We start from the raw sequence: 13962 nt of genomic DNA, 5'->3' as shown, positions 1-13962 counted from the left end.
CTCCGTGGCTAAGCGGTTAGCGTACGCGCCTTTGGCGTGGGAGACCCGGGTTCGATTTCCGGCGGGAGCTCATGTGGTTCGGATTCCACGTTAATCAGTAGGTCCACGTCTCATATAGCCCCGCTGCTGAACGGGACGTTAAACTCAAAATCAACTCAACTCAACTTTTCTTATTTCTAATATTGTAATGACTAATCAAAACTAAAACTTTATTATTCAGCAGTAAACATGAGACCACTGCGTATAACAAGATTATCGTAAATTCAAGTCTATGTACAAAATAGTTTACCAAGTCCTTTTCTGTCTTGAAATTCTTACAAATATTGTCTGCAGCATCCAGTATTGTCTTTTATATATTTATTATGTAGGATATAAACAGTGAACGCATCTGACAAAATAAGCGAATAACAAACTCTGCTTATTGTTTTACCATAATTCTGCAAATGAGACGAACAAGCAACAAACTGTGAATTAAGATTAGTGACAAAGGTGTTGATCATTGGATACAATGAGCTGGCAAACCAAGGATCAATACTCCGAAATCGGCTTACGAACTAAATTTCTCTTTACTTATTTGTTTCCTTCCTTACGTGGTATTATGGAATAACAGGTAACCATGCAAGTTAAAATTAAGAAAAATAACATTATTATAGCTAATTATGAAATGAAAATTATCACGCCATCTATGAGAGACAGAACTGCATTCTAAAACATTCGGTTGAAATAACAATCAGCCTGCACAAGTAATTGAAACTTTGTATTTTTCTATGTAAACTATGTTGATGCCGGAATATTTACCAAGTGCCATGAAAAGTTTCATTTCTTGACTACTTAGTTTTTGTAACTTGAGTTGTATTGGATTTTAGTGTAGCGCCCCGTTTAGTGGCGAGTTTCCATGAGGCGTGGGTCTACAGCTTAACGTGGAATCCAAACCATATAAGCTCCCATGAACCAAAACCAGGTTTTTCTGCCAAATAGGTCTTACAAGGATTCTAATTGAAAGTGTTTCGGTTTGTGGTATAGGTTGTCCTCTTGTGCATGGGGTTCTCGGTTCGATCTCAGCTCGTGCCAAATGAGCTTTGTGATGGATAAATACCGTGTACGTTGGTTTTATCGTGCTCTCCCATTTCCTCCCACTTTCTTCATTCTACCGTTTCATCCATTTCTCATCACCGTCTCCTTTAGCCCAGCCGGCATAACCACGGGACGTAAAACTTAAAGATTTCATTTTTTTTCAAAGTGTTTTGTTGTTGTTTAAATTTATGTATATGTGTCACCATACTGTTGAGATCCTTAAATCAGTGACTAACCACAAATAGTTACACTATATTTGATAAAAGATAAATATTGTCACCATACTCTTGAGATCCTTAAATCAGTGACTAACCACAAATAGTTACACTATATTTGATAAAAGATAAATAAAAGTCGTCAGGTAAGTTACATCAAATTCTTTAGTGAATCCTGTGTGAGTAGCCTATCTTAGGATGGTCATAATCAATTACATCGGAATGTCTATCTTCACATTATATTCTACCTATTTCCTGTTAGGGCATAGGCCTTTATCGTAAAAACTTTCCAAATAAAACACTACATATCCACAGTATTAAAGCGGTCAGCATCTTAGTACAGAATCTGTATTTAGTACTCCATTAAAACAATTGAAGTTTTTTCTATTTCAAATAATCTTGACAAAGAGACTTATGAAATGCAAATGGTAATTATTCAGTAACTAGCTTTGGATTGAATGTAAATCAACTACTGGAAAACGTAGTTAGAAAATATTAGCTATATAATTCCTGAGAAACCTTGGTCTGCTACAAACTGAAATTTTAGCATGCAGAAATTTTGACTGAGGATAGTATTCACGGAGCTCCATAGGTGCTACACATAAATTCCATGCAAACAAGAATCTGTAAATTTAGATCTTCACAAATGTATTCTACTAAGCATCCAACAGAGTAATATAGTAAATTTCGATAACCAATGGTTTTCACGAAAAACAATGGCATCATTTTAAAACATAGTAAATAGTATTTAGGTGATGAGAGTTCGTTCGTGAGCCAGACATGTTTGTACATTCTGGAGGTCAAAATCCCATAAAACATTTTGAACAGATATCTGATCCAGTATGACATACCTGTCTGGTGGATTTTCATCAACTTGTGCCAAATATGACTTAATATGAAGCCTACCGATATCAACATAGCGATTTTGAAAAGCATTGAATCTATTATCCTTGATGATAGAAACTTAATCCTTGCTTTATTGTGGAGAATAAATTCGAGGCCTAATTTTTTATATTAAAAGCTTCCTATTCAATTTTACCATTTTGAAATATAGTGCTTGAAAGTGGAAAAGTTATGATCACACATTCAATTGTATTGTTTAATTGTACTTATGAAACAGCTATATTTACACAAATAGATCGTAAAACAAACAAAATTGTAAATTTCAAGAGCTTTCGAGCGACACCTGAGCCAGAAATGTATCTCTAGAAACAACGAAAACAGTTTATTTTGTACAATGCCAAATGTAGGGTTCTGAAAAAAGATCAGTAATGTAACGTTGTCAATATATGGCTGTGACTTTTACTGCATAATATAGATATAACGTGACGATATTCATCTCGGAAGAAACACATGGTGTTCAATATGTAGAATCATTTATTAGGCAAAATGGTGGGGACATAACACCCCTCTACATAACAACACAGTAGAGGGATGCATGGTTTAGAAATCTAAGAATTATGACTGATATAGAAAGAGGTGATTTATGACAAGGTAATCTCAAACTTCCTAGGATACAGAAAGATAAAAAGAATGTATAAACAATGGAGGAAAGTTTGAGAAATCCGTTTGAAATTTTGTTGTCACTTTCGACTGGTATATTTTCTGCTGCCGAAGTTTGAGCAACGAGACGAGGGGAATTGGTTTTATCAAGTTTAAATTAGGCAGAATGAAATTCAATGAGGTCCCACCAAATTTCATTATTGCCTCCAGAAATGGAGGCTTAAGACTTCGTGACATACAAACGTCCAAATGTTTGAGGAGTACAACAAGGATAATTGGAAGAGAGGATATTTAGGTATATCATCTTAGTGACTAGAAAGAGAAAACTGGATATGCTATTAGTTCTGCAACATCAGATTAGCACCATTCTCATGGGTTTTGGTTAATTGCAACAGAACCATGAAGAAATAAACAAACAAGGGCACTCCTGGCAGAAATTGCGAGTAAAGAGTGTCTGCTGTAAAAAGCATGCTGAATCCGTCAGCCTGTGTAATTGATAGGATGCCTTGATTACAGGATGAATGAAGAGCAAAAGACTTTTCGAGAGGTATCAAATCTCATATTTGCAGAAAATTTGGAAGGTAGGTCAGACAGTGACAGTATAGACGTTGTATTTGATGCACACAAAATAAATCCATAAAGAATACTGGAAGGATTAATGGAAATCTATGTAGGTTTGCTGTATTAAACATAGTTTCCAATCAGAGAATCAAATAGTAAAACTTTGCTAACTACTTGCTTGTTCTGAAAGTAACACAGCAGTCACGGAGTTTCTGTGACTAAGCAGTTATGGAGTTTCTGTGACTAAAAATTGAAAATCTCTCACATATCTCAAGGAAGTCAATGATAAGAAATTGTTTATCAGCTTGAAAGACAAATGGGTCCGACTAACATCTAAGTCTTAAAGAAAGATGATTGGTGAAGATATTCAGTTATGTCAGGAAGAAGCTGACACCAGAATGCTTCTGCATTCAAAACATTTCAGTGTTTGCAAGAGATGCAAGATTGTGTCCAGCTAGGAACTGCAAAACAGTACTTGCAACGTGAGGGCGCGTGTTATTCTACTAAGATATTGTAAAACTTTGTGTAATTTCGTCTCATATAAGGAAGAGGTAGAGCAGTTAATAAAAAGAGTGTCCGGAATCGACTCCCACTACCAGTTTTTATTATAAAAATCCACTATATAAGAATATTTGTACAAAATACTATACAACTTGTTCTCTATTTTAAAAGGGTAAGTAAAAGGTAGTCTTTGACCGTAAGGTCGCAGACAGGATCTCCAACAGAGCCCCGAAGCAGGCAAAGTGGAGTGGAATTAGGTTCCCAAAGCTCCGAAGCAAGCAGTGGGTAGGTTAGATGGCCAACAGAGCCCCGAAGCAGGCAAAGTGGCTGAGGTTTGGATTCCCAGACAGAGCCCCGAAGCAGGCAAAGCCAGGAGAAAGGATAGGCGTAGTCCCGTAGCAGACTAGAGGCCCTGGGATAGGTTACTCCTAAAGTCCCGAAGCAGACAGTAGGAGGGTCACCAGAAAACTGGTACTGAGTTGGATTCTTCTGCCCAATTTATAGCGTCCCTTGGGTGGCGGTGGCGCTTCTGCTTCGATTTCGTCTTCTGCTCCGTAGGAGGGGCTAAACGTCGTCTGCAGGTGATAGCAGGTCCCTCTGGTGGAAGATCCTCTTGCCGAACCATGTGGTGTTGTTTGTAAACATTGAAGCGTGGAACTGCTTGTTTACGACATCACATAGGATATTACACCCCCCTGGCTTGTTTAAAAATAAGCCGAAGGGTTATTTTTGTTTATGTGATAGTTGGCAACACTGAAGAATCACACACACAAAAGAAATCACTGAACACTAAACACTTGTGGCACTGAAATAAATGAAAATCACTTTTCGGAGCAGTAATGTGGTAGCGGAATATAGAGCACTAAACAGGTGGTCCCTATATACAGGCAGGATCCGTACATGGTACATGATACTTCATTTCCCTCGAGATAGGGCTGTTTTTGGCTTGGCGTCAATAAATATAAACTAATTCACTTATAGTAAGTGGGGTTGGAGTCTGTGTTAGCTGTTGCTCCTTAGTTGTATTATTGGTATTAAATGTTTCCAATGGAATAGGAGATGAAATTTCTATGCGGTTCGTTCTAGATTTGTTTGGTAACGAACGAAGACGACGATATAATATGTATAAAATAATAAGTTAGAATTATTAAAAAAGTTGTAATTAATACGGTTATATAAAGATAATTTATATTGGAAAGTTCTGATTCGAACATCGTGATTTCTTGGTCACCCTATATAAGGTGTAAAAGTTTCTAAAATATTTGCACTAAAGATATGTATTTGAGTTGAAGATACATATACAATCCAATTTTAAATGTCGATGACAATAGTAATAATGGTCCTGAATTGCTGATCATCCTGTATAATGTAGAAGTAGTCATAACTTTTGAAACGTCCTGTACAATATTCAAGTTGCATAATGTCAGTGACAATATGTAGTTCACAGAGGAAAAGAAAAAAATATCGATGAAAATGTAGAATTATGTTAGCTGTCCTTGTAAAAGATCAGTTGCCTTTTAAATGCGGAAATGCAGATCTCAGCACTTTTTTTTTTCTCTTCATTCAGTTGCAGAATAATGATTCAGCTTTTTATAAAACAAAGAGGAAATGAATGTTTGTGTTGTTATGAAAAGTGTTTTTATCTGTTGAAGTCGTCTTTGTATTTCTTTCTTCCTAGTGTGAGTACTGCACTTTTTTTTTGTGTAGAGAATAAAAAGAACTTATTTATCCTGTTCTATGTCTTGTAATTCTTGATAAAATGGCTTGATTCGGTCTATTGAGATTTCTTGTATTTTCTTCCGAAAAGAATTTGGAAATTCTATCTTATAAAGGTTAGGATTCAGTCTATCCAGGATTTGAACGGGTCCAACATAGGAAGCTGAAAAACTTTCCGGCACTCCTATTTGCCGATTAGGAAAGTAGACTAGTACTTTTTGTCCCTTTTCAAATTGAGTTTGTCGGTGTCTGCTATCGAAATACTTTTTCTGCTTATTATAGCTGGCGATCAAGTTATTCTGTACACTCTCACGTATTTTATTCAAATGTTCTTTGTTGACACATAATGTTGGAGTTGACGCTAACGCAATATCAGAGATGGTCTTAGGTTCATATCCATACATGAGGAAAAAAGCAGAATATTTAGTTCCGGCTTGCACAAATGTATTAATAGCGAATGTAATATATGGTATCAGCTTCGGCCAAAGATTTTGGTTTTCTTGCACGAAAAATTTAAGTGCATTCTGTATTGTCTTGTGGAATGTTTCCACTACCCCTAGGTTTTTATGGTCGTATGCAGGGCAAAATTTAAATTCAAAGTTATAGCATTTTGCCAAATTTTGCAGCCTCTTAGCGTTATGTACTGGATGTCTATCCAGGTATAAATATGAAAAAGGTCCAAATTTGAGTATGATGTCATATATGAGAAATTGTTCAATTTCTTCCGCTGTTATGTTGTCCACAACCTTGGTCACACAATATCTTGTGCACATTTCTATGGCCACTAATATGTGTTTAAACTGTCCATTTCCCACTGTTATTTTTCCAATAGAATCATATTGCCAAGCTGTTGCGATCGGCTTAGGTGGGTGATGGAGTAATTGACCCGCTGGTTTAACTGGTAATTTCTTGAGTTTCTGACAGGAAATGCATGTTTTAATTCTGTTGGCAATGTACGCTTTCATATTAGGAAAGTAGTATTTCCTAAGCGCTGAATGATATGTTTTGGTATATCCAAAGTGTGGTGCCATTGGGTTATTGTGTAAGGCATCAAACCACTTACTTAATAAAGATTTCGGCACACAAAGTAGATATAACAATCCTAATTGGGGATGCTTCTGTGTTCTGTATAATATCCCGTCCTTTAGAGAAAAGTATTTTGCGGCTCGAAAAGTAGACAACTTATTAGGTTCCTTATTTTCCAAAACAGTGATGATGTCAGAGAATGAAGGATCTTTCCTTTGTTCTTCTCCTAAATTTGGTAGGATTATAGGTTGTTCAATTTGGAGAGTAGTGTCTAAAGAATGGGATGCAAATACTTTAGCATCTTCCGTGTCCGAGAAATTGTCAATTTCTTGTTTTTCTCCCTGTTTAATCTCCTGTTTATCTTCTAAACGACTAAAGATGTCCGCTGGATGTAATTGACTTTTAATGTGTTGTATTTCGAAATTATAGTCTGCTAAGAATATTCGGTAGCGACTAAATTTCCCAACTTTGTCCGCTTGTGTTGTGAGAGATGTCAAGCATTTGGCGTCTATAAATAATTTAAATCTTCTATTTAGTAGGAAGTATCTAAATTTTCTCAAAACATATATTAAGGCGTACAGCTCTTTTTGCCAAGTGGATGCTTTCCTTTCACTTGGTGTAAAACGTCTACTAGCATAGGCAACAACACGTTCTTGTTTCGTTTTTTGGTTATAACATGCTAATAAGCCTCCTGCGGAGATAGAGGAAGCGTCGGTATACACACGTATTTCCAGTGAGGGATCGAAGTGAAACAAAGATGGCGCGTGTATGATGTCAGTCTTAAGTTTCTCAAATAATTCGTCATGCTGAGAGCTCCATTTAAATTTTGAATTCTTGTCTAAAAGGCACTGAAATGGTTCTATTTTTTCTGAGAAATTTTTGATATGTGCTCTTAAATAAGAACATAATCCTAAAAAGCTTTTCAGAGTTCTTTTAGTAGTTGGTTTCTTAAAATTTCGAATCTTGTTAGCGATTTTAGGTGAAATCTTGATTTCTTTCCCACTAACTGTGAAGCCTAAAACGTCCAATTCTGTGTATAGTAAGTGGGTCTTCTTTGGACTGGCACGAAAATCATGCTTTCTTAATCTTTTAAAAAGTAATTCTAAATCCGATAACTGTTGTTTCCAATTTTTACTTCCTATGACCAAATCATCAGCGAATGCAGTTATACGGGGTGGTAGGCCCTCTAAAAGCATGCGTACAGCTATACTGAGTCCGGCGGCGGAACTGGAGTGACCCATGGTACACCTCTGGAATTTATATGCCTTTCTAGTATGGTTGACCTCAAAAGTCATGTATTTTTGGCTTTTGGGATGCAACAATAGCTGGAAATAGGAGGATTTTATGTCAATTGTGGATATGGAGTTTTTTCCTCTTAAAACGTGTAGAATATCCTCCGTATTTTGAAATGGTATACTTAGGTAATGTAAGAACCTATTACAAGCTTGGAGGTTCAAGACTAACCTGAATTCCGAAGTCCCTGGCTTCTTCACAATGAGCAATGGCGATGAAAACGAACTATCGCTAGTTTCCTTGATAATATTTGCGTCTAAGAGTTGCTTAATTTGTAAGTCAATTTGAGGTCTTACTGCTAATGGAACCGGAGGAGATCTTTGATGGAAGGATGCTCCTTTGTCTATCCGTATTTTATGTATATAACCTCGGAAATATCCAATGTCTGTTGGTGTGTAGGAAAAAACATCTCTGTATTTAAAGAGTAAATCTTGTACGGCTTTCTTTTTTTCTTCTGATAAATCCGGGTTTATGTCAAACAAATTAATATCAAAAAATGATTTTGTTTCTTCTAATCGATCCTGAATTTCTTTTTCTGATCTATAAAAAGTTTCGTCATCATGACCACTATCTTGACAATTACCCTGTAAATCTACTTCTTGAAGATTCTCTTCTACGTAAGCAATTGGGGTGCTCTTTACTAACGTTACCGGTCTACTAGTAGGATTTGATATCAATAAAGTCAAATTATTCTTAGGTACCTTAGTAGGTAACGTTTGTAGTCCGTATTTGTCCAGCAAATTTTCTAATGGAGAGATGAAAAAATATTTATTATTCTTTTGCCGATTCTTGACACTAATTGGTAAAAAGAAATGTGACCTGGCTGGTATGGCAACCTTCCGAGTTGTAAAAACATCAGCCGACTTGTGCTGTTTTATTGTATGCATAGCGTTAACAGATAATTTTTCCTGGGTATCAATTTCAATTGGATACTGCGGAGGCCTTGGTTTCTTGTATACTGACAACATGTTATTCTTTAAGTCAATTTTGGTCTGTAATCGATTTAGAATGTCTTCACCGAATAAAGGCAAAAAATCTCCATGCTCTAAAATTCTGAAATAATGAGAAAATGTTGTTGAGCCAATTCTAAATGTAATCAAAGCTATATAGCGTAAATTTACGACAGAATTCTCAATTCCTCGTAGATTAGTGCTAAAAGGAATCAATTTTGTGTTTGGTGGAAGCCAATTTTTAGGCCAAAGACTCAATGAACTGCCAGTGTCTATGATTACAGGGTATTTTTCTTTATTAATTGTTACATTAATTAATAATTTATGTTCCTGATTTAACATTTTAATGTTCTCCCTTCTATCTGATAACGGAGCTACTGCATAAAGTGATGTATTTGCCAATCTTTGTTGTTCACTTATTTCCTGTTTCTCGGCCCTCAGAACATGTTCTTGAGAGGGTTTGTCCTGGGGCCCTCTTAGGCGTTTCCCTGCTGATTATTCTTATAACATGTGCTGGAAGAATGACCTTTCTTATAGCACGTACCGCATACCATAACTGTTTCCGGCCTAGGATTACTATTATTATTTTTAGAATTGTTCTTATTTCCATTTCTCTGCCGATTTTGATTTCCATTATTTGTATTTTTCGACCTATAATTATTACGCCCACCTCTCCTAAATTGTGAGTTCTTAATGGCATTTTGAGCTACAAGAAGAGATAGTTCAGCCATTTGATTTGCTAATTTAGTGAAATCTAATGTATTGTTTGCACTGGAATTACTAGATGTGCTAGGCGCGGGGGGTTCGGGAGGGGGATTCGGATTAGCAACTTGGGGGGAAGGATTTGGAATTATCTGATTTTGTGATGCACCCTGTAGCTGTGGTGCTGAGGGTGTAGGAAAAACTGAAGCTGGTTGCTGGTATTGATTCCAACTAGGTGTTGGGTTACATATTGGATAGGTCAGTTGTTGATGATGCACAGGGAAGGAAGCGCCAGCGATTGCTGATGAATGTAAACTGCTGACTGGTGAACTCTGATCGCAGAGTGAATAGAATGCCTGTTGTAATTCCACGTAATCTCGTTTCTTCATTAGGTCATTTGCTTTCTCGAGGTTGTGTAAATGCGTTTGTAAGGCGTGAACAGTTGTAAATGTTTCTAACGCTATCTTTTGCAAAAAAGTTTTCTTTAAACCTAAGGATAAATAATTTATTTTCTGCTCCTCGGTGGCCTGAGGCAGAACTTGTCTAATGACCCTTAATTTTCTGAGAAAATAAGCATCTACTGGCTCGTTTTCACCTTGTTGGACTTGAAAAATTTCAAATTCCGCCCGGTATGCCGGTAATCTTGGTCTACTCAGTGCAACTAATTTGTCTTTTAATTGTTCATAATTAAGCGCGTCTAACTGATTCTGGGCCTTTAACTGTAGAACTAAGTCAAGTGCTACGTCTTGTAAGTACATAGGTAATAGTTCTTTCTTTTTCTGTTCATTCCATGAATGTAATAGTGCCAGATGGTCAAAGAGCATAAAAAATCTATCGGGGTCTTCCGTAACGTGTCCCGAATACTTAGTGAGGTGTGGTATATTAAAAGAAGGGCGCGAATTCTGCTCCATGTTAAAATTGTTTTCTGGGAAAGTGTTTTTACCAGTTCTAGTTTGAGGCATAAACAAAATTCAGTTCACTAAAAGCACTAACACTTAAAAATTCACATACCTTCCAAAAAAAAGTCCACTTCCGATTAATAGAAATACTGTCCGGTAGGGGAGTATTCAGAGCTTATTCTGAGTCGGTCAAGCCTCTACCATGTAAAACTTTGTGTAATTTCGTCTCATATAAGGAAGAGGTAGAGCAGTTAATAAAAAGAGTGTCCGGAATCGACTCCCACTACCAGTTTTTATTATAAAAATCCACTATATAAGAATATTTGTACAAAATACTATACAACTTGTTCTCTATTTTAAAAGGGTAAGTAAAAGGTAGTCTTTGACCGTAAGGTCGCAGACAGGATCTCCAACAGAGCCCCGAAGCAGGCAAAGTGGAGTGGAATTAGGTTCCCAAAGCTCCGAAGCAAGCAGTGGGTAGGTTAGATGGCCAACAGAGCCCCGAAGCAGGCAAAGTGGCTGAGGTTTGGATTCCCAGACAGAGCCCCGAAGCAGGCAAAGCCAGGAGAAAGGATAGGCGTAGTCCCGTAGCAGACTAGAGGCCCTGGGATAGGTTACTCCTAAAGTCCCGAAGCAGACAGTAGGAGGGTCACCAGAAAACTGGTACTGAGTTGGATTCTTCTGCCCAATTTATAGCGTCCCTTGGGTGGCGGTGGCGCTTCTGCTTCAATTTCGTCTTCTGCTCCGTAGGAGGGGCTAAACGTCGTCTGCAGGTGATAGCAGGTCCCTCTGGTGGAAGATCCTCTTGCCGAACCATGTGGTGTTGTTTGTAAACATTGAAGCGTGGAACTGCTTGTTTACGACATCACATAGGATATTACAATATAGTCTCCAGGAGAATCAGTTCTAAAGAGGCCACAATCAGGTCCAGCACTTCGTCTATGTACTTTTGGCTGTTCAAATGTCCGTTAATACGTAAGAGACACGAGCGGCCACAGAATTCAAGAGCACTCCAGCTCAATGTGGCGGACCGACGTGACGCGGCGATGCAAAGTTCAAGAGTCTTCCAGGCTAGTACCACGGTAGTGCCAGACCTTGATTCGACCATCATGATGCTGCAATCAAAAGCAGAATTCATTGTAGAAGAGGGTATCCTGCTACTCATCTCTGCTTACTTGACGCTCGTGACATCATTGTAGTCTTCATACCTATGGTATGCAGTTAATGGAAGCCTAGAAATGGGAGCCGTGAAAATATGTCCTGTACGGTCAGGAGGAGTGCAACTGTTCCTGGGAACTCTGGGCGCTACGTAAATGCCTCCAGTGCTTGCATCAGTGTGGCTATTTGATCTGCCACAGCCATACGAACGACTTTCTGTCCTCACGCTCGTAGTGTTGCATGGTTTACGGGAACCAACAAATCGCTTCGTGGTACTTTCCTGAAGCCATCAAGTCCATATGTGATGCACTGTCGCCGTATTTCTTCCAATACGAGCATCAATATTACAGAAGGATACACCACACTTGCGATACCAATGAGGGATTCCCGGACATTTAATGACGTAAATTTAGTGGACAAGAGCATGTAAAAGACGTCTCATTGCCTAGAAATAATACTACGTGGCAGATCCGTACTCATACACGCAGATGGCGGATGAGATAATAATCACTGTGCGTGGTTACATACCCTCTAAAAAACTACAAGTAAAAACGTTCTACAAAAATTCACTAGAAACTTCACGTCAGTACATTGTAAAAGATACTTACAAGACAAACCGATAGGTAACAGAAAATAAAGAAATTCCGATTGCTGATCTGCTCATATTAATGATATCGCAACGCTTTTGAGAACGCTCCCAGTTTTACTACTGCACGAATTGAACAAGAACTACTATTAAAAGACAACTAAAGAACGCGTAATAATAATAATAATAATAATAATAATAATAATACACATAGCTGTTTGAGCACATTCATTTTGATAAGTATATCACTTAAATACGACTATCGTACGTTCTTTTCTTCAATCAATGTTCTAAACTGACGGACGTGAAACAAAACATTCGTTCCACTTGCGATATTTGTTGTAACAGACGCTGATATTTCTGGTCCCAAATCGTGTAACGGGACTGCATACCGAAGAGAGTTGTAGGGAGCAAGGTACAGAGAAGAGTCTTTGTTGAAATTAAAACAGAATGGTTGTCAGAACTTTCACTACAAAATGTGTTCAAAGTTTCGATCCGCCACTTCAATGCAAATGTTACAGCAGCGGCGAAGGGACCGGCGGACGCGTTGATACACTCCTGGCGTTTCCCTAATGCTCCAAGACACACCAAAAATTCGAGCAACCAGATCATCCTCTGAACAGGCGTCACATGGACTAGTTGTTTCCTATGGCCCCAGAAAAAGAAATTTAAGGGATTAAAGCCTGGTGAGCGAGGTGGCCAAGACTCTGGTCCTTCTACGCCGATCCATTTGTTCGGAAAGAATGCGTTGAAAAAATTTCGCATCTCCGCAGCGAAATGTGCTTTAGCACTGTCGTGCATAAACCACATGTTACGACAAACAGCCAGTGGCACAATCTCTAATAGTTCAGGCAGAACCTCTTCTAAAAATATGCGATACTCCCACCCGATCAAGCCTTGTGGTAGTAGGTACGGTCCAAAGAGATAATTATCAACGATTCCTGCCCACACATTCACAAAACACCTTTCCTGATGGACAAGATTTGACATTCCATGTGGGTTTGCCTCACAACACAAATGTTGATTGTGGGTATTGAACACTCCATCACGGGAAAACGTGGCTTCATCTGTGAAGAGAACACGATACATGAAACGGGGTGTTTTAGCATGTCGTTCGCGTAACCATTGGACAAAATGATTAACGTTGAATCCGAACCACATGAGCTCCCGCCGGGAATCGAATCCGGGTCTCCCATGCAAAATGTACATACGCTAGCTGGTTAGCCACGAAGGGTCTGAAAAAGATACTGGAGAGAATAACAGACGAGTATGTACATAACGAAACACAAATAAACTAAACGACAGTAGCATTAGTAAAAATTGTTATTAAAAGCGATCTAATGTCATTAATATTTCAGATCAGCAATCGGAATTTCTTTATTTTCTGTTACCTATCGGATTGTGTCGTACGTATTTTTACATTGTAGCGACATGACGTTTCTAGTGAATTCTTATACAACGTTTTTACTAGTACTTTTTTGAGGAGGAATGCAACCACGCACAGTGATTGTTACCTCATCCGCCATCTTTTAATCTGCGTGCATGAGTACTGACCAGCCAAATAGTATTATTTCCAGGCAGTGAGACGTCCTTTACATGCTCTTGTCCACTCAATTTACGTCATAAAATGTCCGGGAATCCCTAACGTCTTTTGGGGAATCCCTTGAGACGCCACTGCACAAATTTGAAAACTGCAAATTTGGATAGAGCAGGTTAGGATCTTTTGACGATATCATGCCGCATCACGTCTACGCTCAGTAGTTAGTGAAATATTTAAC

Source organism: Thermobia domestica, chromosome 2 (assembly GCF_964235325.1).
Source record: "Thermobia domestica chromosome 2, izTheDome1.hap1.1, whole genome shotgun sequence".
In the NCBI taxonomy this organism is placed as follows: domain Eukaryota; kingdom Metazoa; phylum Arthropoda; class Insecta; order Zygentoma; family Lepismatidae; genus Thermobia; species Thermobia domestica.
Note: the sequence above shows the minus strand (reverse complement) of the source record.